Raw genomic sequence first — 26366 nt, 5'->3', positions numbered from 1 at the left:
AAAAAAAACGATGCGACTTCTTTGATAATATCAGATACTTTTTGGTGAGTGCAATTCTAGTCGATTTTAAAATATTGTTATTCAATTTATGTTTAACACAATCAGACGCTATATATTACGCGAGAGGTTGCGGCGATCTGAGACACTTTATGATATTTAATTTTCTAAATTTTTCCCTCTTCAGCATAGTTCCAAGAAATGCTAGAAAAAATATTTTAATTAAGCCCAAAGCATTGCTCCGACCGCTAATTTCTTTCATCGAAACGTTAAGAAGTATTCGCGCAATTTAATATGATACATATTTACGCTTGACAGTGTGCAGGAGACAGTAATGGCGCAATAAAATAAAAAAGAGTTCACATTTATTACACGTGATATGTATAAACATTAGGGTGGTCCTTAAAAAAAATCAAATAAACGATTTTTTCAGTCTCACCTCCTTAATCGGTAATACTATTGTCACAGATATCACATGCAAATTTCGGTCACGATTGGAGGCGGTTAAGGCGTGTCGCACATGGGGCAAAATACAAATTCCTCTATAGAGACTCAAAAAATTAAAATACAATTTTTTTTTCATCTAATACCCAAAATCGCTACTACCATAGTCGAAGGTATCAAATACAAATTTTGATCCAGATTGGAATCGGTTAAGACATTTTCATAGGGTAACGCACGGGGGACACGCCTTATCCGTCTTCAATCGGGACCAAAATTTATACGTGATATCTTCGATTATAGTACCATCGACTTTGGGGCTGCGGCTTAGGAAATGTGATTTAAAAATTTTCTTCCTATATTGAAGGACCACCCTAATGTACATATGAAAATGCAAAAAAAAAATACTAAGAGAGCAGCATGAAATAGTTGCATGCACCGAAGGCGAAGTAGAAATATAAAGAAAACTATGCAAAAAATATCATAAGCAACAAAAAGCCCATTGTGGCAGCAGACAACCAGTGTGACCAGGTTAAGCATTTTAATCTTAGTTCGGAAAGTGCTTGAATACTCCGAATAGATCAAGTATTTAGGGATTAGGTACGCTACAGATGAGATTAACTGGAAACCACATTTTGAAAAAAAAAACAATGGTATACATACGGGAGAAGTGGGGCTGCAGAAGACTAACAGAGTGGTGTAGCGTAGTGGCAGAAGACACTATAAAAACCTGCCATACCACGTCTCAAAAAACTGCAAATAAGAATCGTTTATAGGACAGACTCTTCGATATATATTTTTTCAAGAAACAACAGCCACGAGGGAACTGCAATTTCTATTATCTGACGACTGCTTCTATAAAAATAAGTTTCTAGCAGGTATTCTTAGAAAGATCCCAGGGTTGGAAATATGCTGATGTAAAGCACAAAGAGATCTGTTTTGGCAGGAAGTTCCAAGTGAAAATAACCGAACGCGGGGAATGCCGAAATCGGTCCCCTGTCGACATTCTGAACGCAGTAGGTACTGCAAGGTGGTAGGTGTCCGTAGACAGACCAGGCTACCTTCTCAACAGATCGAACGTCATTCAAATGACTTCAGGCTACTTTGTGGGTACCTAGCGGAGTACAATGAGCTACGATTTCATAAGCGCCGAATAGGTGTTATCGGAGATTCGTAATGCCGGCTCTGCGTTGACATTCTATGTCTTACACTTAGTAATAAGGAATTCTACTACCAAGGCGCTTCTAGGCTTTACTATGGCAGCCGAGGGTGCCATGGGGAACACTGGGACAATGACTCCCTCTTGAGATAAATAAAATAGCTAGAAGGTCGCAATGTCTCTTGTTCTGACCTAGCAATGCTTATCTATCTATCTTCCCATCTTGTAATTTTCCATATTTCAATTCACATTCACAATTCGGTTGACGCTTCTTTCGAGTTTAGTTCGAGACCATTTAGGAACTATTTAAGGACCAGTTTTGGGAATAGTTCGGCCCCAGTTCATGTCCGATTCGGGGCTAGAACAGAACTTTTTCAGAATCATTTCGGGCCTAGTTCAGGACTTTTTTCGGGACCATTTACGGTCTTGTTAAGGGCCCTTTCGAGGCTAGTTCGGGGCGAAGATGTTTACGCATCAGATTTCATGGGTACCCATCACCCATGACCTTTTTTTACAGAATATAATTTTTTTTTCAAAATCATCTGGTCACACTGCAGACAACAGACAACAGAAAAGTAGTGGAAAAGTAAAGCCTATGTAAGTAACTGGCAGCGACAACATTCCAGCATGTTGCTGCCGCTGTTGCTGTTGCTGCTGCTACCAACCAGAAAAAATACCAATGACACGCATACAAATACATATGTACATGCACAAATCGGAACATATGTTTGTATGCATATATGTATGCCTGGCTTTTTAAATGCAAGAAAATTCCACTTTACATACATCTGTATTTACATGCATTCATTCATCTACATATATACTTTTGTGTATGTATTTGCTTGCAGACATAAATACATACATGCGTAAGTACCCAGTCGGACCAAGCAGAATGTGATTCCCTAAGCCTTTTTGGGTACTGGTTTTTTCACGCGAAATTTGAAGTATATTTAAATTCTGTAGGTAATAAATAATATAAAAAAAACTTTTTCATATACAACGCTTTTATAAATGGACTAAAAAGTAGAAAATAATATTTCTCAGTCCCATAGAATTTGTTTTGATAACTTTTGATTTTGAAATTTTAGCAAAAGTCATTATAAACAATCTATGAAATTGAAAATGAAAAACGTGGAGCGCATGCAATACAAAGCATTCGATTCAATTGACAATAGTCAAACTACATAACGTAGACCTAAAATTTCTACAGCGAAAGTAGAACTTTGAAATCGATTTTAAGCGGTCGTTATTCATATACCCACATACATACATACATATATTACTTTTCATATCAATTCAAGTGTATTACATGCGCCCCACGCTTTTCATTTTCAATTTCATAGATTGTTTATAATGACTTTTGCTAAAATTTCAAAATCAAAAGTTATCAAAACAAATTCTATGGGACTGAGAAGTATTATTTTCTACTTTTTAGTCCATTTATAAAAGCGTTGTATATTAAAAAGTTTTTTTTATATTATTTATTTTCTACTTTTTAGTCCTGTCTGAATAAAATTTTGCAATAGATATTAAAATAATTCAACGATATTAATAGAAAGGTGCACACATATGCATTTACATATGTATGTACATACCAATTAATTTTATTTAAAGAAATGGCGTGTCGTCTATTTCCGCTGTAGCAAACGTAGTACATAGGGCGACATCTAGATGTCATCTACCTCGCCCTATTCACTACAGATGTCGCCCTATGCACTACGTTTTTTTATATGAACTTTTCAAAGCAAAGCTTTTATGGTGTCGGACACAAAACATTGAAAGTTTCTGGATCCACAACACTGAAAGTTTTTGGACACACAACATTGCAAGTTGATAAAAGCGTTGTAAAATTAGAGAAAATCTACATGAACAAATAACTACATACATTCTTTTTTCCCTCAATGGAAGGCTAAAAAGCTGTAGGTCGTAAAAACTTCACTGCTAAAGTCAGCGTTTTTTAATGCTTTGACTTCGGCAAATGAATTCGAACGAGAAACTCTCTATCCAAAGCTCTCCAAACCAACAACAACAAACTCATGCAAAATTGTCTTCTTAAAAGACCGTTCTCGCTGTGCTTTACGCCTGTATAAAATCGAATAAAAGACTTCATGTTGTTGGAACTACTTCTGAATGGAAAAAACCGTGCTATAAGTACATTTTAGAAGCAACCAAGTCCGACTGGGCAAGCGCATAGGCATTGCATTGTATGCACTTCACCTTTTGCTTTATTGCTCTCTTTCGCAATTTTTTATGGTATTAGTGCGCCCGCAGGAGAGTTCAAGCCTGTTTAGGTACAACAAAAAATGTAAAACATTTGCCAAGCAAAGAGTTGCCATTGCCTTAGAAATACGAGATGTTTATATACATATATACAGATGTTTTTTATGACTTTGATAACATGTGTATATTTGTTATATAGATTACGTTCTAAATAAGTAACTAATAGTAAATAGTTTTAATTTAGACTTATGACAGAGTTGTAAAATTTCGTAAAAGTTTTGTTTTTATAGCTGTTAGTGTTATTTGCTAAAGCAATAAAATATATAGCAGTAACTGCCGATAGCACCACACTGCTGTGATAGTGTTCATCCGATGTAATATTTATGTACGAGTATGTAGGCATTGATTTTAATCGGACGGTGTCCCATTAAACCATCTGCAATATAAAATGCTACTACTTTGTGAGAGTAAATAGATTCCTTCTATTAATTCTGCACCCGCCTCTGTGTTGCGACAAATGTTCGCTAAACAAGGAAAGCTCAACGACGAAAAGCTGCAATCACAAATGACGGCGAATTTATTCACCACTTGAAAAGAGCTGTATTTTATATGTATTTTCATAATATTCAACTGTAAAAAGTGATGAGTGACATATTTTAAATCCGAAAATATTTCAATTTCCCGGAATATCATGAAATATCACTACAAGAATATAATGACTTCGAGTAGCTTGGGGAACACACCTAAAGAATGGATGCTTTTGAAGATTTTAATTCATGGAAAAAGTGTGTAGAATTTTACTTGAGTATGAAATTTTAGCTGTGTGCTCAGCTTGAAGTGTCATGTATTTTGTATTATATATACGAATTTGTATTATTTTACACAGTTGAAAGTCACAGCAAGTTTGAATATTTTCACAGGTTTAGAAAACAATAAAAATTCCAAAATTTTGAATTATATATAATTATTAAATTTCTTGAGATTTCTTATTTTTAGGATAATTTCCCAAATTTAAAAAAACTATCGAAATTACTGAGATTTTAGAAATATTTATATTTTCCCAAATTTTGAGAATTTTATTCATTCTAAAATCCATCCTGAAAACTCAAAGTGTGAAATATCACAGATTGTCGAAAAATTCTTATGTTCATGGTACTTTTGTATAAAAAAAAAATTCTTAGAATTCTAAAATATATTAACATTTTTGAAAATCCAAAATTTTTCCACTTTTCTGAACTTTTCCAAAATTTTGTATTGATATAACAGAGTTTGAGAATATAAAATTTTTTTAAAATTTTGAAAACAACAACGTCCAAAAACTTTTTTAATCTTCAAAAATTACGAAAATGTTTAAATTTTCAAAAACGACGATATATGAAAACGTTTTCAACATTCGTAAACTTTTAATTTCGTTTGATCAACTTTGTATAATCGACACTTTTACTTAGAAAAAATTTGTTAGAATTCCTACAATTCTCAAAATTTTTTAAAAATAAAAAATTGTGATTTACTACAATTTCTCAAATTCACTAACATGCTAACCTAATATTCGCGGCTTGCGTTTTGGTACGCACGCCGTCGAATTTGTTTTTTTGCGTCACCCGACATTGGCTTGCGTGCGTTTGCATTTGATTTCATTGAGCGAAACGTCAAATCAAAATGTCAAGCAGAAAAAAAAAAATTGGAAATTGAGTTAGCTTCATACGCACGCCGTTCAATTTCGGTTGGTCCCATACAAGTTGTATGTGCATGAGAAATTTTTGACAGTAAATTGGCGGCGTGCGTGAATATTAGGTTAGCCTGTAAGTTTTAAAAGTTTAGAAAATTTTGAAATTCCACTCAAGTTATTTAAATGGAAACATTCAAGAAATTCAAAATTATCAAAACTCTAAAAATTTTAAATTGCGCTGATTTTTAAATTTATATACACGATATATGTATGTTGAAAAAGACTCATCTTTCTATTAGACTGTCCAGTCTTTGCAAGGATTAAATCGAAACATTTTGGCTAGTAAATTCGTAATCGGCTTCCGCCGTTACACCGACTAAACTAAACAAATAACAATCTCTTAATTTTCCAAGTCGTCCCTTGCCTGGGGGCAATACTTATAACCTAAGCTAACCTAAACGTGATTTTAACTGACGGTAAACAACTGAAAATTCTCGAAGTACCCTTCGACAGCCGTCTCAGTAAGGGAGCAATGCATTATGCTCAAAAAAACAGTTTCTAGTAGGGCGCTGCAGACAAGCACGTCGGATGTCATCTCTATGAGCGGAGTGACGAGGTCCAGCTCCGGATAAAACAACCGGTGGACCCGAGACTGTACAGATAGGCTATAAACGGCATTTACAGGGAGACTGCTACTGCCTATACAGACTCCAGTGTGGACGAGAGTAGGCTTCAATTGATGCGAGAGTTCAGCGACACTCTTTCCCAATTACTTTCTCAATACTGTAGAAGTCTAAAAAGCGACTAGGCTCCTACTTACCTACTCCAGCAAATTCAACTAACAACCCTCTCGCTAAAATACAGAGGCTTCGTTGGCTTGGTTATGTCTTAAGAATGGATACAAATGCTTCAATACTGAAAGTATTCGACGCGCTGGAGAAGAACTTGGCTTGCTGAACTCGGACGCTTAGGCGATTGCTGCTTTTTTCAAGAAGAAGAAGACGGGTTCTGGATATTGTGTGGTATCACAGAAGGTCCCATTTTAGGGCTATTTGTGCTAGCAGATAAAATCGTATGGAATTTTTTTTTAAACCATTGTCGATTTTCATACTCATTATAAACATTCGCAACCAATTATTTGCTTCATTTAATGCAACATCTCACCTTTGAAACTGCTTGTTACATACATACATTAGCATTAGTAGCACAATCAGGCATAAGTGCACATCACAAAAGCAAAAAAAAAAAACACACAATAGTACAAAGGAAAAATAAGCGAAACCAGAAAATAATTATGTTGCGACAACTAGTAAAACGTTGCAGTCAACATCATCGCCGTTGACCTCATTACGCAAAGTTGCAAACATTTAAGCCGAGTGCAATAAAGCAAATTGATTACCACGAAAACAGTAACAGCAATACTAACTGTTGCTCCTTTGTTGTGGTATGTTGTTGTTGTTGTTGTTGCTGTTGTTGTCGTTGTTTAAGCTAGCATCATAAGCCACTGACACATTTACGGGTGTATAAAGTTGTCCATTTGCGACTGGGAAATTAAGCTTTTCCTTGTCGCCAGGCGTTTAAGAAAAAAACAAATCGCTCCTCGCATAAAGAGGGATTAAAATGCAATAAAAATGCGCAGCTGTTGCAAAAAAAAAATCACTTATAAAACAGCTAAAAGAAAAGCTGTTGAGAAAAGCATTCTATAAGTTATTGCTAGCGCTAGCGAAAAAATGACAAAGAACTTGATAAAAAAAAAACACAAAATTGAACGATAAAAAATTTAATGAAATAATCCACAAATACGAATACAATAAAAAAAACGAAAGAAATTTTTATAACCAGAAATTCCAAAAATTGTCTGCTGCTGGGAAGCAAAAAAGCAACGAAGAAGTTCAGAAAAAAAAAACAGTCAATGTAAATGGAAATGTGGCAAGGGAATGTGGTACTCGTTCGTAGCAAGGCGATTGTTGGTTTGTGGTGAATGGGAGCGCCAATCCAACGATGGTGGTTTTACATAGCGCTAAGAGAGAGAGATCGTCGCCACGGCCACTCGACTACAGTGCTGGTTGGTTGGTTGGTTGGTGGTTGTGGCAGTGGCGGCAACAGCGAGCAAAAATGTCACTATGCAACTAACTGGCAATTGTATTTAGGTATTGGTGTTGCTTTTTATTGCTGTTTGATAGTCGAGAGCTGGTTGTCAACTGCAACTTCCAAACAGCCAACTGTGACTGGGTTATTGAACAGCTTTGTTGGCAGACAAGCTTACTTGTTTTTTTTTTTCTCGCTGTATTTTAGAATAACTTGTTATTATTGTTATTTTCGATTTTTCGTAATTTTGCTAACAATCGCTTTTAGTTGCAGCTAGTTTTGTTGTGGTTGTTGTCATTTAGATGTTGGCCGTTGCACGTACAGCTGCTACCAACAACAACAACAAAGAAAACCACTAACAACTTTTTACGATTTTTTGTATTGCTGCTGTGTAGGCAAAATTATTTAAACCAGCGGTTATTGCGGCTTATATTTTTGTGCGAGTAGTTATGATTTTGCCTTTTCGACATGCATAATAATTTCATTTGTTTTCAGTCCATTCGATCGTTTTTTTTTAAACTTGAACAAAATTTGTATTTTCGAAGGCCTTAGCAAATTTATTGGCCGCAATCAGTAGACAAACGTTTTAGTAAGAAGTCTTAATTTTGTACTTGTATTTGATTGGTGGTCTAAAATTTACTCCGCGCTTGCTACGACTTCAATATTTTTCTAGCTGTTGTGAGCGCATTTTTTTAAGAACCTGAAGCTTTCAAAATAATTGCACACTTATGCATGTTAGGGTGGCTCTTAAAGGCACTTAGACAATTTTTGGGCAAATTTTTGGTTTTGCTACATTAAGGTGGACCATCAATGTATAAAAATTGAACACATTTATTTCTGCATTAATTTGAAACAGTTAACACTCCCTAAGAGTAGGCCCAAGGAAGTGAGAGTGTTCATTAGGGTGGCCCTAATAAGTATGTGGATAAAAATAAAGTCAGAAGTTGTATGCTCCCACCGAAAAAAAAACTTTGAAATCAAAGTTTTCCATTCATTTTATATCAAATTTTCCTAGAATGGTGTAGAATTCTTGAAAATCAATATTTTCAATCTGAAAACTCTATTACTCTTCAGGAGATTCCCAATAATATTACCCAATCGTTTATTTAACCATTTTTTAATAGTAACTATTTTTTATAGGCCACCCAAAAAGCCCAGAAAATGCAATAAGAGGACCAATAAAAGATCGTTAGTATTAAAAAACGGTATGAGGTATTATTATTGGAAGTCTCCTGAAGAGAACCAGATTTTTCCGATCGAAAAACTCGATTTTCAAGGATTCTATACCATTTCTACGAAATGTGGTTTTCCCCATATAAAATATGTATATACAAGGAAAACTTTGAGCGCTTTGAGCGACCTCTAAATATTTTTTGATTTTAAAATAAAAAATAGCAGTATATTTTTTCAGATATATACAAATCTTAGGGAGTGAGAGCATTAAAATTCCGACTTTACTTTTTTTTGGACCACCCTAGTGTTCATACAGTAGAGCTACTTAGAAGAATTTTTGGGCTCAAAACAGGGGGGTTGCAGAATCGCCGCCGTCTTATAAAAATGAGTAGTCAAGATTTTTTCCACATCAGTACACTACACCGTAGCAGAAAAAAATGTCGCTGGACATCCCTGAGTGTTAAATATTTTTGCAGCGCAATTTTGATTTAATTTTTTTTTTGCCGAACATAGAGGTTCGAGAGGTTTGTAGTTTTTCGTCATATCTTCGTATATTGTCAAATTTCAATAGGATTTTTTATACAGTGGGGCAAAGTTTTAATTTTTGGATCAAAAATTGCAATTTTTCGTATGCTATTTTATGCATGTGGGCATGAGTGAGCGAATAAAACACTTATTTTAAGTAGTAGTACGTATATTTTGCTTTTAATTCGACGTTCGCTTTGATACGTTTGCGCTAAAATCTAAGGTTTTACATATTACTGATAAATTTTTTAATATGTTTCCATAAGAATATTTGCACGTGTACTCCTTATAGACGGATGTCTCACTCTGCCAACGAAATAAAGGGAAAAACAATTTAGCGCGAACAACTTGAGAGAAAAAGCGCTCATATCAGCGACTGAGAGACGTACCTCCGCAAGGTTGCAATTTATGGTACAAATTTATTAAACTAAATACTTAAGCCTGCACAGACTTATTGCGCGACAACATATCCCCCTCCGTGAACTCGATGCTCGTGCTAAAAACTAAATTAAAAAAAAAAATGTTTTTTTTTACGAAAAATAAAAACGCAGGCTTATTCCTCATTATATAAATCCTATATTTGCAGTTAAGCTTTCAGCTTTCTATCGTTTCTTGGCTGGAGATATGCGTGTCAAAATTTGACAAATTTGAACCATTTTATTTGTTTTTTTTTTTCAAACTGAGAAATTCAAATATGCACTTCAAATTGTTAATGTAAGAAAGCGGTATTATTTTCGTTATTTTGTTTTTTGCATTACTTAAAATTAAGTTTATTTATTTATTTTTGTATATTTTTTTGGAATTATTTGTTTTGAAAAAAGTTATGTTTAAAAAAAACTAGAATAACCGGTTTTTTTGCAAGTGTAATTTTCGAAATCATTTTGTTTTAATGTGCAAAGTGCTTTTACATTTGACAGTACTGCAATAAAGTATGTTCCTTACTAGTTAAGAATCCGAGTTCAAAACCAAAAGCACTTTGCGCATTTTTAAATAAATTGGTTTTTAAAATTTTACTTTGATTTTAATTTAACACAAACACGTTAACTTCAGGTTAAGTTTGATTCAGTTTCATTTCGAACTTAAACTGCTTATTATTTTAAGGATGATCAATGAATAAAAGTGGATTTAATTCCTCTAAGGACCTTAAAAATTTTAGAGAGATCTATATTAGGGAAATGAGTCGCGCTGACAATTTAGAAGCCGTTTTTTTTTTTATAGATTGTTAGTTTCATCAGATCCTCTGATTACTTGCTCGCGCCTGTTGTCAGTGGTCGCCGACCGGAGCTCTTTCTTTGTTGAAGCAATGGAGTTGGTAAAACTTGAAGCGAATAATATTAGTTTAACGGGGCCTGGACAATAACAAAAAGCAAAAAAATATAATTTTCAACTTTTTAATCAGATTTTTTTTAGAATTTTTCCAGTATGCAGATTTGTAGCCCAATCAATTACCGTTGATTTTTGGCAATTTTTTTCGCGCAGTCTCTTACATACCAAAAAAAAAAAATATTCGAAAATACTTTGTATGGAAAAATTGTAAAACACCTTCAACAAAAAAATTCTCAAAAATCAATGCGACTGCATTTACGTATGTTTGTATGTATGTGTTTCAGAAAATTGTCTAGAAAATGATTTTAGATATATGTATAATTTCCAAAATTTGCTTAAACGCAAGCATACAAGTAAAATCTCGCCTCCAATTTTCTGTTTTTGGTCAATTAAGTTTATTGCTCAAGTCATGTCTTTTAAAATGAAGTATTTTTTTCTTTTAGTTTTATCAAGGAAGCAGTTCCCATTAGATTGCATGGCGAATTGCTCAAAAATACATCTCCCTATTAGGTTATTGGCGAGAGCAATAAATAATAGTGAATTTTATTGCAGCTATCAAAGTTTTATCGTCGAGTACACATAATAAATACAATGAAAATCACCCAGCAAACACGGACCAGCAACACAACAAACAGTCCAAGCACAAAAACAATCAACACGCCAAATAGCAAACGGTAAACGTTTCAAATTTCAACTCTGACTTTTGTAAGCGTTGGCGGGTAATTTACAACCGTATTGGCGATACTTTAGCCAGCGCTCAAACATACATACATACTTACATACATACATACACACGCTTACAAAGGCGCCCTTCTAGTTAGCAAAGGTAAAGGCATGCGGTTTTATTAGAGTGTATGTAGTTAGTTGTCTAAGTGTGTTAGTAAAAAAAAAAAACAAATAAAAAAATAAAAGATAACCGATTGACGATTTGTTGTTACTTCGAAAGTGTTAAATTGTCGATTTATTTCCATTTTCTTTAATAATTTGCAAAAATGCCAATGACCGCCTACAACAACAGCCTGCTTGTATGTTAGTGCAATGGCCGCGCAATTTATGCACAGTCTTGCTTCTTACTTCCCTCCTTAGCGCTTTCGTAACAAAATGCTTTACATTTGCATTTCTTTGTTACGTAAAGTATTCACACTTTGTATATTGGAAGCCGTATGTAGGCACACACACACACACGCACACATGCTGTCGTGCGAGCGCAATGTGAAATGGTCCTGCAATTTATGCAGCTCAATGCCCTCTTCTGTTTGGAAAAAAAGGGTATCTAAGAAGGTTTGCAACAGGATGCTGTAACCACTTCCCGTCGAGTGGTGATTTGGTTTACTTTTTTTTATTCATATTCTTTTTTTCCATGTATTCCCTTTTGTTGTTGCAGTGCAGTGAGTTGGTTGTACATACATACGTGTGTGTATTTGCCGCTTCACTTATTTTTTGTTAACGTTTTTTTTTTTAGTTATGTTGTTGTTGTTTTTGTATTTAATTTACGCGTCGGCTATAAAATTTTCAAGGTGTGATGTTAATATGACGACTTTTAACGCTAGTTTGCCACAATTTTTCGCACAGCACTGCAGACAGACGAGGATGTCATCAGCACTTTTATAAAGTTAGGCACGTATACATATGTACATATGTAAATAAGTGTGTACATTGGGGTGTTTCAGAAACGTTTTTTATAGCGAAATTTGATCTCTTAATTTGAAAACTTGTATACGAATTTTTACGCGTACTTCAAAGTCTGACTTGTGTGTAATAATAAAATTACTTCAACTTTTGAGTTTTGTAAAATCCCATCGAAGGTTCAAAATCTTACAAAAGACATTCAACCAGGCCGAGGCGCTACATAAAGCCAGTCGTTAACAACGTGCTCTGCATACCATGTGACCAGTGTTGCCACTCAGCGCATTTTTTGCCTACCAAATTAGCTAGGAACCTAGCAAAAGTGAAGCTACGCATTTAGAGCTACTACTTATTTTTATCTACATCCTTTTCATTAAGAACTCAACCGGCCAACGGTATGCTACCTGGAATATATCGATGTTTCCCCGCTTTTCTGCAATCATAGCACGATAGGGTTGCCAGGGAATGGATAAAGAAGTACATTTCATTTCTCCAAGGAAACACACTTTTTTTTTGCTTTTTTTATTCATTAAATAGATGCATTTTTTGATAAAAATTTACGAAAATTAAATATGTTTATAATCACATATTTGAGATCGTTTTCATTGCAACAATAAATCCAAAAAAATAAATTTTTAAGTAACACGCAATTTTTTTTTCATTTAATACCTATAAATTATTTCATATTTTTAATTCCATATTTCTAAAATCATATTAATTTCATATTTTTTAAATTTAGTAATGATATCTTTTCCAACTTCTGTTTTCGTTAATTATAAAAATTTGCTCAAGTACAATGGAGATTTTTTTTATAACAGTTTTTCAGTTTTGTTGTTTCTAAAATTAAAATATTGCTTTAAGTAATTAATTATATTACCAAGAAATGCATCTGCTCGCTTTTTCAAAACAATACCACTACCTGATTATTGCAGTTATTACAGACAGTTTGGGCAATGCTTCCATAAAATTTCAGATTTTTTTTTCAACAGTTTTTTAATACCGTTAATTCATTATACTGAACTGGAAAAAGAATTACAAAATTAAAAAGGAGTACATTTTCAGATTTTCTTTTTGGAAGTATAGGGGAGTACATTGTAGTAAAAAGCAGTACATGTACTCCCAAAAGCAGTACGTCTGGCAACCCTAATTGGAGACGACAGTAGAAATAAAAGATTTAACCAATTTGGTAGATGTAGCCAATTTCAGTATGAAAAGCATGAGACAAAATGTGTTCAGTCTTGTGGCTCATCCGTAGTCCGTTTGACGAGCCCCTCGGTCGGTAGAGTGCAGATGCTCGCGCCATCTACAACGTAATTCTTCGTTCTATATAACAAACTTTAACAAGCTTTCCAAAATACATCATCTTCTGATCAGTGTGACCAGATGATCTCAAAAAATGCAGCTAACACTCTTGGGGGGGGGAATGTAATAGTAAAACGGCACCTATTAAATTAATTTTTAATGTTTAAACTTAAAACTTTGGAGTCGGCTTTAAGCGGTGTTTTTCTGATATCATAAAGCTTCTAATATAGCTTGCAAAGGTAAGGTCTTACTGAAAAGTCCCTGCCTAAAAGTGTGGATTAACAAGAGCTCCTCATTTTGTTGATTAGTTTTATTGCAGAAGTAACATATTTGCATATATTTTGCTCTAAGAATTAACCATTGCAATTCAATTAATCTTACATCTTCGCTGTTCGAATTAAAAAAGATTGGTCTAATTAGCAAAAAAATTCAGGACAGAAAAATGATAACGAAGAGGGAAAATTTTTTTAATGCATCAATAAAATTTGTTTTTTTTTATCAGAGTACTAAAAAGCTGAAAGTTACGCATGAAAAAGTAAAAAACCCACGAAGCAAGACCTAAAATTTCAAGGCTAGAGCAAAAATATAATTGCTAAATTTAGCCTCTAAAAGGCTAACTGGGTCACACTGCTTCTAATCCTCTCCGAAACACAACTAACACTAACAAATAAGTTTATATAAAATTTATTCGAAGCCTATTTCTAAAAAATACGCTAAACTTTGTTTACAGCCACAGCCATATAGCGGAATGTTACCAGAACTATACCTGTATATCTTAACGACATAAAATTACGTCAATATGTTTTAATTTCTAGTTCCGACTAAACCTTAACAAGTTTTCTTTAAAACTAAACCCTCCAAAAAAAAAATAATAATTCTACCAATTTTGGAAAAGCCCACTCTGCATGTAACTTCCGGACCAGTTCAGCCTCCCCTGGTCTTGTCAAAAAAGGCTGAAAGAAGCAATAAAACTCTATCTCAACTATAGCTACGACAAAGCCCACTACGATGGCACACAGCAGGTGAAATCCATTAACATTAATACCAGACATGACGCTGAATGTCTTCTGTGTACCTCACCGTTCAAGGAGGATGCTAAAAATGAAGAAACAGACCCCATATAGACCCTCATAATATTCAGTAGCATGCTTGTATCACCCCGTACCTAGGTTGCTTGTAACCATAGTAGAGCCGCGGTGCTGAACAAGCCAGCCTAAAACTACCCAAGAGCTCATCTGAAACCTGAGATATGCCAAAGTAATCCAGAGCAGGAGTTTAGGTACGTGTCATATCAGCGAAAGACACGCAGATACGTTCTAGGCATTTAAACCAAGCAAACCCACAATTGAAACATTATAAGGAATCAAGAGAAAATCAAATAGTCACACAAGGTGTCTTGCTTCTTACTTATGAAAATTTATACATTGCGGCTATACTCAATCACTTCTATTCCCGTTTGCATACTATGAGTAACAAGAAGAAACTATTTGGGGAAAGCGCTAAGCAACCCTTGCATAGCTCCGGCAGCTTTGACGGGGGAGTGTCAGGAAAAACGTGACAATTCTCCACACACGTAGACAGGCCCCGCAAACGAAATGAGGACTATGATTAGCGGATATGCACCTAAAATAAGAAGCCCCTATATAGAAAAGAAACGACGCAGAAACAAACGAGCACAGCGTTTAGAGATACACGTACAAAGTGCAGACTGAGACTATGAACATAGACCCCGACGTTCGTACCGAAGACTTACAATGTCGACCTAGACATCTTCGAGCAATTTGCTCAAACCGCCTCCTGCAGAAATACTTGACGGTAGTACCAGGGAAGAAACCGGACGAGAAGAGGTGGTGTTAGTGGGTTAAAGTTTCAAACTGACGGGGTTAAGACTTTCGATGCTTTCCATCTCTATTTGAAAAAAAAAAAACATATAGAAACAGCAGGTACCTCCGCGCCGTCGCCGCAGAGAAATGCACCACAGGGTACCAAGTCATCCTATACCCAATGGGCCTCCGCACAATGGACTGGTCAGTCTGCCTAAAACCAGTTTTTGCGATTTTACCTCGCCCATTTCAGTCCGCGAAGACAAAATATTTTCTGTTTCGTTGCGTTTATTACATGCACTAAAACAATCAAGGGCAGTGCATGTATATAAAACAGAAACCTGCTTTCGGTCGACTGCCCAGTTGAGTGTGCTTTCAAGTGGTGGACTGCTCAAGTTGACAGAGCTTTCTAGTGTGCGGAAGCTCAATAGCGATGCGAGCTACAATTGACCTATACCAGGAGCAGAAGAGAGACGCCTTTTGTGAAGATGGAAAGAGCGACAGAAAGATGTGAATGCGAAAATCTGAAGGTGCTGGTAGGTTGGCGAAAATTCTGTAAGGAAATGAAGAACAAGTGAAATATCTTAAAGACCAGGTCTGGTTCATGGAGAAACAAACACATAAATCCGGATGAGTGTATCGGGACGAACAAGTCAAGTTGCGAACAGCAGTAATGCGGATTAAAAATATATCGGCCCCGAAGCTGTTAAAAACGGCTGCAAAAAACTGACAGGGCGGAGATGTTCGTACCATTTTGGGTCCCTATCGGCGGAACTGTGTAAGTATAGCACTGAAGAGTTCCATGAATCAGTCGATTAGGCATTAATAGTGTTGTTTGAGGCCTAAAAAACTATTCGTTCGAAACGAGCTTTCATGCGAATACTTTCTTGCAATATATTCAATCTGATGTGGAAGTACTTCGTCTACCTATATTCTAGTGTTACCACCATAAATAATGGCAGTTCAAGTGAAGGATAGCTCTTACTAATGGATACGAGTTAGGGTTCGGTAGGAAATTGAAAATTAGTGGCAGTTATTGACGAACCTAAATTGTGATATAAAAACTTATGATCTGCCTCTTACTTTTATATGGACGATGTCGAACAAAGGTGAGTAGAGGTTGGGGGCTTTCGAGAGAACTATTCTGCGCAAGATCTATAGCTCTGTATTCATGGGCAAAGGACAACGAGGAAGATCGAAATACTAGCTTTTTGACGGCGTTGATTGGCCCAAACTAACAACAACTGTTTGCGCCATATAAAAGTATAAAACTATATTTTGCAATATATGGATCATTTTTTAACATAACACTATACGACAAAATCAAATTTTTTCAAAAAAATCCAAGTTCGTGCAATGATTTCTGGTAAAGTGGGTAAGAACCATATACGTGTTTCGGCGTTTTGAAACATGATGGTGCAAATAAAATATATGTAGGTTTATCAGAGATATGAAACTTAAGGTCTAAGTTTCAGTTTCGGAGGGTCAACCAACTAACTCATCACTAGGTGGGCCTTTTTAGAAAATATTACATATCACTTATACCTAAATATATATGTATGTAGAGTTTCCAGTTTATTGGATGATTTTAGCACCGATTCGAAATATGTACAAAGTGAACCCTTAAGCACACTTTCAGTTTCGACTTATTGTTGGAGTTTAAGAAGGATTTTGAGCTTTTATTTATTCAGCGACTTATAGTAAAATTGAATGGCAAATATTTTTGTTAAACATTTTAACCCGTTATATCAAAACAAAAAAAAAAAAAAAATCCCCCCCTATTGAGGAGTTAGAGGGTTAAGAGTTTCTACAAAAATAATCTCCGTCGTATTTTACATAAAACTGCCAAGCACATTGTATGTCTAAAATGTGAGGATCATATTGATTTCCACTATTCCCCATAAGAATATTAAAAAGCAGGAAATTTAGACCGTAAATTGCAAAAAATATCCCAGCAGTGCTAGCAAAAAAAAAATATTGAAAATTATTTTGTATTCTTAGTCGCTTGAAGCGTGTAATGAAATTTAATGGACTGTAAAGCGGTATACCTAATTTTTTTCTAAAATAAAAAAGTAATAAATTTGGGTAAATTTTTTTTATTACTTTCCCTTCTTTAATCTTTTCCCCGTTTTGAGGAATTTCTATAATTTCGTTCAACTACTTTTATTATGTAACATTCATTAACAGGAAAAGGTACTTAAATCGATTTTATTCAAAATTTCTTGACCCTCTGCACTTTGTACAAAAAAAAATTAGAAATTCAAATTCTCTGGCTCGACAATTATTTACAGTTAACTACTCCGTTATACTTAGTGAAGTGAAATTTGTCTCTAATAACATACATATACACATACGTATGTGTGCACTTTATTTAGTTTAAAAATTGAGTATCCACACAAACTTGTATCTTTTATTTCATGATCACTTTTTTTTTTTGCTTGGCATTTAATCTGGCTTATGGGAAGCCATAAAAGTGCTCCACGCATGCGCAACTAATTCCCTCGTTGTTATTGGAGCACTGCATATAGCTGTAGCAACATACATACATACATGCATACAAGTGATCAGCAGTATGCTTAGAACCGCTACTTTTCAAAGGTAACACTTTTATAAAATTTAAACTTTTTCATATTTGGTTTTAAATACTTTACATATAGAAAGGGATTTCGTTTTTTTTAGGATAATTTTTAAATCACTCTAATTCTGCAAAAAAAAAAATCCAACAAGGTGCACTTAATAAAATTTTGTTGATAATGCACAATACATACAATTATGTTTTTGTTTTTACATAGTGGTTGTTGTGCTATTGTCGAATTGGTTGCGTGCGGATACAACAATTTTGTGCTCATTTGAATATTTTCTCCGCGCAGCAGCGGTCGCAGCACAAATACATCCACGAAGATACCAGACCCCTCAGGCACACCTTTTTATTTACACACTTCCACGCATACAACACCAAAACTAATATTCGTTAAAAATTTACTCAGAAACCATGATCACTGCACCTTCGTTGACTTCGTACGATTGCCGTACGTTGTTTCACTTATTCACTTTGCTGCTATATCAATCGCAGTTTATGCTTTCATGTTTTGTTTTGTACTATTATTCCTTTTCCCCTTTCTACTGCTAGCTGTTGTTTTTTCATACTTTTTTCTACCAGCTGTAGCAACATTTTTTCATGCACTTATTTATAATAAATACACTAGATATTTATAAATTTGATTTTGTGCTTATGCTCATACATTTTCTTATAACCTTGTTGTTGGTATTATTGTTGGTTTTCCTTGATGAAGTACGAAATTTTTCTTCACAGAAGGCACAAACTCTTGGTTTTTAGTTATATATAAATTCACGTAGACGTAATCGACACAAAGCAAAATATCTATCAAATATATTTTTGCTAACATAAAGTTGCATATAAATAAATTTTTTAGTCCGTGGTTGTTCCGTCGGTTTTTATCGCGCCAGACACGTCCACTCAGCAACATAAAAGAGTCCACTCAGCGCTGGAGCGCAGGTAAAATGAAACTGTCTTCAAGTAGTATAAGCTGGTGCTGCTGTGGCCACAAATTGAATATATATGTATGCGAGTGTATGCATGCATATCTATGTACATATATATGTTTGTATTTATGTAGAGTTTCGAACGAGTTTGTTTCGATCACTGGTTTGTTGTTGCCTTTTGTCTGTTTCATAAAAAGGTGTAAAGTAAATAGAATTATCGTCTGTGGTGAATTTATGCTAACAGCTGTTTATAAGTAAAGAGAAAGAAAATATTGTCTCCTTTGAAACGAAAAAACCAGCTGAGCTGTAAAGTTGATTAAGAGAACACAAAAATAGTTCTAAAAATATTATAAAAAAAAGTACTCTTAACACAGGACCACAAAAAAAGATCGACGAAAGGTTCTTTTGACCAAACTAGGTGTTTTGTGTGTTTTTTTGGGAGGGCGGCACTGAGCACGGATCTGAAGTTGTTTTAGATCCGTCACATCAGAACTTTTTCCTAATCGCAAAAAATATGGTTATTGGTTTTTTTTTTATCGATTTTGCTACTGATTTTGTTATCGATATTTATCAATTTTGTTATCGATTTTGCTGCCGATATTCATGGATTTTGTTATCGGTATTTATAGATTTTGTTACTGATATTTATCGATTTTGTTATCGATATTTATCGATTTTGTTATCGATATTCTTATCGATTTTTTAATAGATTTTACTACCAATGGCATTATCGATATTGCTGTCGAAATTTTTATCGAATTTTTCATCGAATTTGTTATCGATATTTTTATCGGTTATGTTATCGATATTTTGTTGAATATTACTATCGATTTTGTCATCGATGGAGTATAAAGACAAAAATGAAGAAAAATGAAAACAGAATAACATAAATAAACAGGGGTAGGGGTAGGGATCTAGATAGAAAAAGACAAAAAATATATCCTTAAGCAAAAGCAGATGTGTGTATGTATATTGGTTATGTGACAAAATAGATATGTTACGTAAGTTTCACTTCCTCAGTGTGGCCCAGGCGCACTTACTTTTTTGTGTGGCTTTCTAACAACATATGTATGTAGTACTCTGCATACAATCTTGATACAACAAACGAAAGACTTAAGAAGCGAACTTTGAAGTGGTTATGCGCATAACACAACAAAAGGGAAGCCAGTTACTATTGAAAATCAACCGCTTTTTTAGTTTTTTAGGGGTCCAGATGTTCATATACTGCTTCGACTTCGACTTGGTTGTAACTGTTTAAATTTAGTTAGACTTTTTACCAGGTGGCAAGCCCTTTCGAAAGTACTTCGGAAATAAAATCTTCTTAAACATCTTTTTTTTTAACTTGACGTTAGTTTGTTGTTTAACTTATTGATTGAATTCAATTAGAGTTTTAAACCGGAGCTAACCCCTGTAAGAATTTGTACGAAACAAAGCCAACTTAAACCTCTTTTGATTGACATTTATGTTAAAGTACTTTTTTAACTTAAGGAAAAACGATGTTTGCCTATTAACTAGGTGGCAGTCAGCTTTTTTAAATCTTGTTCGATTGTCAGCCGTATTGTAAAATTTCTTTGAACTAATATTTTATTATAAAAATAATTTCACTTTATCAGCAGCTGGTAGCCCTTAAAGAAATTATATATGTTAATTCGGGTCATAAGCTATCTTTTTATTCAAAAAAGCAGTAACAAACACATTTCCACACTCACCCAAAAATTTATTGAATTCAAATCAATTAGGAACCACCAGCGTCAAAAATGTTTTCGAAATATGTAGATACAACTTTCTTAAAACCTCTTTCGTTTGAAGCAAATATAAAAGTAATTTATTTAACCTGTTAATTGAATTGATTTTGAGTATCTAAACAGGTGGCATCCCTATTTAAAAACATTTTCAAAATAAAGCTTTACTAAACTTGTCAATTGAAATGACTTAAAATTTTTGAGAAATTAATCGTTTTTGATCTCCTTAAAAAATATTTTCGAATTTAAGCGCTTTGAAACCCCTCCCCTTAACACCCACGTTTTTGAAATATTTTATTAAACATAAAAATTTTAAAAATTTGGCAACCCTTTTGAAAAAATATTTACATTGGCTGCATTTCTTTATTCATTCTGAACGTTTGGAATAAACTTTTTTGTTTATTTATTCTTTAGAACGTTCTTGATGATATGTTGACGTACATTTCAAACGCATTCTGTTTATTCCGGCTGTGAAATGGGATTATCCGGAATGTATAAAGAAACGCAGCCATTATAAGCTACTTATCTATGTGTCAAACATCACTGAAATACGTTGGAGAATCTTTACCGTGTAACTGCCATTTTCCAAAAAAGGGTTAACAGAAGCCGTAACAGCAGAAGTGGAGGATTGGAAATGTTCTACGAAAAAATATCTCGTCACGCTCGAATATTGCGTTTAATAGAACTTTGGTTGATAGCCTCAATAGAAACTACAACACTTCTGCCCGGTGCTATTTATATATATTAGGGTGCATCACGCTCAACATAAAAAAAACCGGGACTATTTTACCATAAGATATATAAAATTTAGCATATTTTAAGACTTGTACCAGCATAGTTCGGCAAAATATTATAAATTTTAAATACCTCCAAAATCGGATTTTTTGTTTATAATAAAATTAGTTTTTACAAATAATTTTTGTAAAATATTAATACATTATTTAAAAACTTTAACAAAACAATTTAATAGTTTTTCAAATATCTCGAGAACGGGGCGAGGAAAAAATTAAAAAAAAAATCGCACATCAAAATTCCCTATGAAAAAAATATTAAACAAATTTTTTCTTGAAAAATTCTTCACTACAAGACTGCATACTCAAAAAAATTAAAAAAAAAAATATAAAAAAAAATTTAAAAAAAGTTAAAGATTTGTAAATATCTAATGTACTAGTTTTTCTCAACTTCGGTGAAAGAAAAAATCATAACTCAAGTTATTGTAGAATGCATCCCATAATAATATACTCAAATAATGCGCAATACCCAGAGCCACCATTGTGATTTAAAAAAAATTTTTTTTTGAGATGGCATATTTTCAAAAACTAATTTTTTTAAATATTTTTTTCAATATTGATGTGTTTAGTGTGTCACTTTTTAATGTTGTTACGATTTGTACGAATTTACATATGGACAGTGGAAGAGAAATTATTATGATTAAGAGCCCTCAACTGTATATACTATTCACCACGAGTGCTCATTATTAAGCATCAATGTCTCTACACATGGACATGTAATGCAAACGCTGTAATATGTGCGCTCACAGCTAAACCCCTACAAATGAAAATGCTATATTTCTAAGATAACAAAAACTTATATCCATTATATATTTGTGTTGCATATCTGATAATTCCATACTTACATTTTATTGTGTAACTTGAGCTCTCGATCTCTCTCTCACACACACACACACAATTTTTTCCTCTCTTCGTGCAATTATTGACCACTTCAAAAGTTGTTTGAGGTGAAAACTGGTATAACCAGCGAATGAAATGACTTCAACAAGAGAAGCGTTCAGAGCAAAAGGCAAAGCAAGCAACTATTTCTGATCCATTAAGGCAGGAAAAGGGGTTTGTATGGCTTGAGTAAATTGACTGAACGGAAAGGTGTGGAGTTGGGAGTGGATTATTAAGTAGCACACCGCAACCCCGCAGCCAGCTCGACGAAAGTGCAGTCATAGAATCTGCAATATTTCCTGTGGAATTTCTTTGCTGAGTGGCAAGTTGCCGACGCATCGTTCTAATAACCAAGCCCGAATAACGATGTATGTATGTATGTAATAGCGTCTCAGTTTTTACTATTTATTAGTTGTGTCGTATTTTCTTGGATTTTCGTGTTGTAGTTCGGCGGCTGCTGTTTTAGTTGACTTTTTCTTTTGCTGTGCTGCTTTATTGTTACGACGGCATTTATGACTCGCTAACGATAAATTGTTCTATGTTTAATGCCGCAGTGCTGCAACCTGAGTCGTATCGAACACCTTCAGCTATCAACCATTAACAAAAACAACAAACGCAGAGAGTGGGGTAGCTTTGTGAAAACAAGTTCGTCGCACGTATCGTATCTTAGAATGAAGCAAAAAATGATAATGTTTTGTCAGGCGGAAGGGAGTTAGTTGTGGTAACTAACTAAGTAGTGACGCTGCTGATGGCGGTAATTGCTGTGATGGCAGTGGTGTTGGTGGTAGCTAAAAGAGCAATTCCGCTCGGTCGCTTGAGCGAATTAGTCACTCTATCACTCGATCAGCGCTGATCGCTTCGTTGCCTTGGTTTAACTTAATTCGTTTAAGCGATGGCGACACAAATGATGGTTAACCGCAAGCGATCGACAACAAAACAACAACAACAGATGCACATCATAGGATCGATCCATAAGCAACATAACAACCATACCAAATAGTGGAGCAAAGCGGCTAACTACTACTGTAAGTTGGCTGACTGAGAGAAGCCCTCAGGGCTGCAACATTGGAATGGCAATAACAATAGCAACAAATAGTAGTAGTAGCGACAGAAAGCTACGGCTACGGCAATGAACACAACGAACATATTATAAATGAGCAAGCGAATGGAGGAATGAAGAAACCAGCAAACGAAAACACATTCACGATCGATGCTGACCAGCAGCATTTAAGTGCTCACTTTGCTCTTGTTGTTTTTGCTATTATTGGTGCGATTGCTGCTTGACTGCCTTTTCACTACAGTCACTTTGGTGACTGTGACTTAAAGTATGATAGGCTCCACTTACGGTGTATTGTGGAGTTCTCTTTTGTTGTTTGTGTAAATTTGCAAATGTCTGTTTGAAACAGTGTTACCAGATTTTTCATTTTATTTTTTATTTTTTGAAAAAACTGTGAATTTATGAAAAAAGTCTTATTTTCGACTAAAATACTGTAACCATAAAAACAAAGAGAGTTATAAACAGTTTAAATAATACTTAACTAAAAAAAATGGACTCTATAAAATGGAATATATAAACCACAATTTTATTTAATGAAGTTTAGTTGTATTATTCATCGTAAATTTCGGTGTTAATTTTTTGAAGCATTTAATTCGATAGCTGAATAATTTTTAAAGCAATCTTTAGTTCGTGAAATAGCAGAGGGTGCTGAAATTTCTACTTTATTTATTGTTTCATTCAAATTGATTTGGAAAAAAACTCTTTCCAGCTTCGCTGTGGCGACTGGATTGCGAAAGACAGCTGAAAACACTTCCACTTCTATCTTTAAAGTCGACTTACAAAAAAAGAAAAACGAAAAAGTAATTTTAAGTTATTCGCTCCGAAGCAGAAATTTCGAAGAAAACTGTAATTTGTACTGGAGGTAATTTAAAGAACTCTAAGCTTGTCTAAACCACTGTAATTTACAGTTAAAACCTTGAATATGGCAACATTGATGTGAAGATATTTTCTCTTGGTAGCATGTACATACATTAAGGTGGTTAAAAACAAAAATCATGCGAGGGGAAAAAGGTTAAAATGTTACATTCTGACCCCTAGGATTTTTCTAAATGGGAAAAAAGAATATCCGTATTATTTGTTAAGAAATATTAAAAAATATTGAAAAATATTGTTTTTCAAGAATTTTAAACAATTTCGACTAAACAGTGTTTTTCCCATATAAAATACAGTTATGTTAATTCCTTTTCTAACAAAAAAATACGCGTATTCTTTTTGTTCATTTAGAAAAATCCGAGGGGGTGAGACCTAAACATTTTTAACTTCTTTGTTTGGACCACCCTAATGTATATATGTTCATTCATATGTATATATGTTTTGTTTCGCGCTGGAATGTGCCGCATACATAACAATCGAATGATCAAGCTTCGATGATCAATGTTGTGCGATTGGGTCGAGAAATTTCATGTGAACTCATGGCTTTGAGGCATTTCGCTCAGCAACAATAATAAGAACAATAGCGAAGTATTGGTATGTTTATTAGGGTGGTCAAAAATTTAACAGCAAAATGACCTTTTTGGAATTTTCCCACTGGAAAAAAACTCCCACTTGGAAAAAACATATTAAAAAAATAAAATGATGATAATTCGAAAAAAGATATTTGTTTTTAACAATTTCATAGCTCTCTACGAAAAAATGTATTTTCTTAAAATATGTACAATATATAGGAAACTCTAAGCTCTGGCAACATTAAATGTTAATTTCGAAATAAAAACTACGGGTCTCCTTATATATTGGGTATTCTTCAGTTCTGGCAGGTGGCTGAACAAAATGGCCTGCCCTAATGTATATAAATACATATTTGTGAGTATGCAGTTGTGTTTTGTTTTTGCTGCATTCTTGAATTTTGTGACGGCGTTATGTGTGATCAGTTTAGCAAGTGCCTCTTAAGAAACTTGATCATTATGAAGTTGGAGAGCTGGCTTATTAAAAAAAAGAGTTTTTACTCTAGTTCAGTTTTAAGTGTAAGAGCAGAAAGTAGAAGTGAGAGAGTTCTCTCTTATGGACTGCGACTAAAATGTCTAACGGAGCACAAAATATAGCAAGTCGCAATGCAACAATTTCTTTATTTACATAGAGACATATGAAATAATTCCATACTCATGGAGAAAAATGTGCGGTATTGGGAAAGGGGGGCGTGGCACCTGCCATCTTCAATAAAAAAATAAGTGCACGAATTCTACCAAATTTAAACGGTATATTCGGACTATCATGCAGATGGGTTATGTGAAGTGGGCCCGAAGTCGGTCCAGCGGTTCATGATATATGACAGTTTATGTCTGTCACTTGAACCACGTATATGGTACAACAGCACATACATGAAAAATCGAAAACATAGTGAAAATTGTTGCTATAATGTGCTGTGCTTATTTTTTCTTCGGATAAATTAAGTCAAGTATAAACATGGCTGCAAGTTTTTCAATAGGGATTTTGTAGAGCCAATGGAATGAAAGTCACCACAACACAACATATCTGTCATTTCATCGTATTATCGAAAGGGTGGTGTACATTAATATTCGGTCTTTCTATTTTGGACTTTGGAGAATCAACACGTGTGTTTAATATAGTTCTTAATTCATATTTCATTTTATTTTTTTTTGTCAATTTCAATATTTTTGCACAAATTTGTTGCAGCGTTTCGTACGAAAAGTTTGAGTACACTGGAAATTTTCCATGCAGGTATTTCTCCTCATTGATTTATAGTGAACAAAACCATTGTGGAAAATTGTGGCTGTGTTGTGTTCTTTGGCTTCGAATGAAGTTTTTTCAAGTGCTCTTTTACTGTCGATTATGAATTTCATTTGATTATTGAAAATAAAAGTGCGTTTACCATACGATTTATCGAATTCGTTCCTATGCATTGAGTTTTTCGTTCGCTATTGAATAAAATGCCACGATCCCGTCGTTCAAATATAGGCCGACGTACACGTCTTGCGAACATGATGTTATCGCAAAGAAGATCGCAAAATGTTGAGGAGCACTCCCAACAAAAGGAAGTACGGCCTGCAGGATTTTTCATTAATTTTTCAATATTTGGTGTAGAGAAG

General features: G+C 34.3%; 1 protein-coding gene across 4 annotated transcripts in view; it reads right to left on the bottom strand.

The window, feature by feature from the left end:
- The window catches only part of LOC118741010 (F-box/LRR-repeat protein 7), a 140868-nt gene that overhangs the window by 97362 nt on the left and 17140 nt on the right, over window positions 1–26366 (bottom strand). The window contains exon 1 of one of the 4 annotated variants that reach the window (XM_036472806.1): window positions 18592–18894. The exons of 1 other annotated variant lie outside the window; for it this stretch is intronic. The gene's annotated coding sequence lies outside the window, so the exon portion shown is untranslated. 2 more of the 4 variants (XM_036472822.1, XM_036472814.1) reach the window with 2 other exon arrangements.

This window comes from Rhagoletis pomonella, unplaced genomic scaffold, assembly GCF_013731165.1.
Source record: "Rhagoletis pomonella isolate Grant_MI unplaced genomic scaffold, Rhpom_1.0 Rhpom_scaffold_00001, whole genome shotgun sequence".
Lineage (NCBI taxonomy): Eukaryota > Metazoa > Arthropoda > Insecta > Diptera > Tephritidae > Rhagoletis > Rhagoletis pomonella.
The sequence above is the reverse complement of the archived record's forward strand: the minus strand, read 5'-3'. Positions and strand labels throughout refer to the sequence as shown.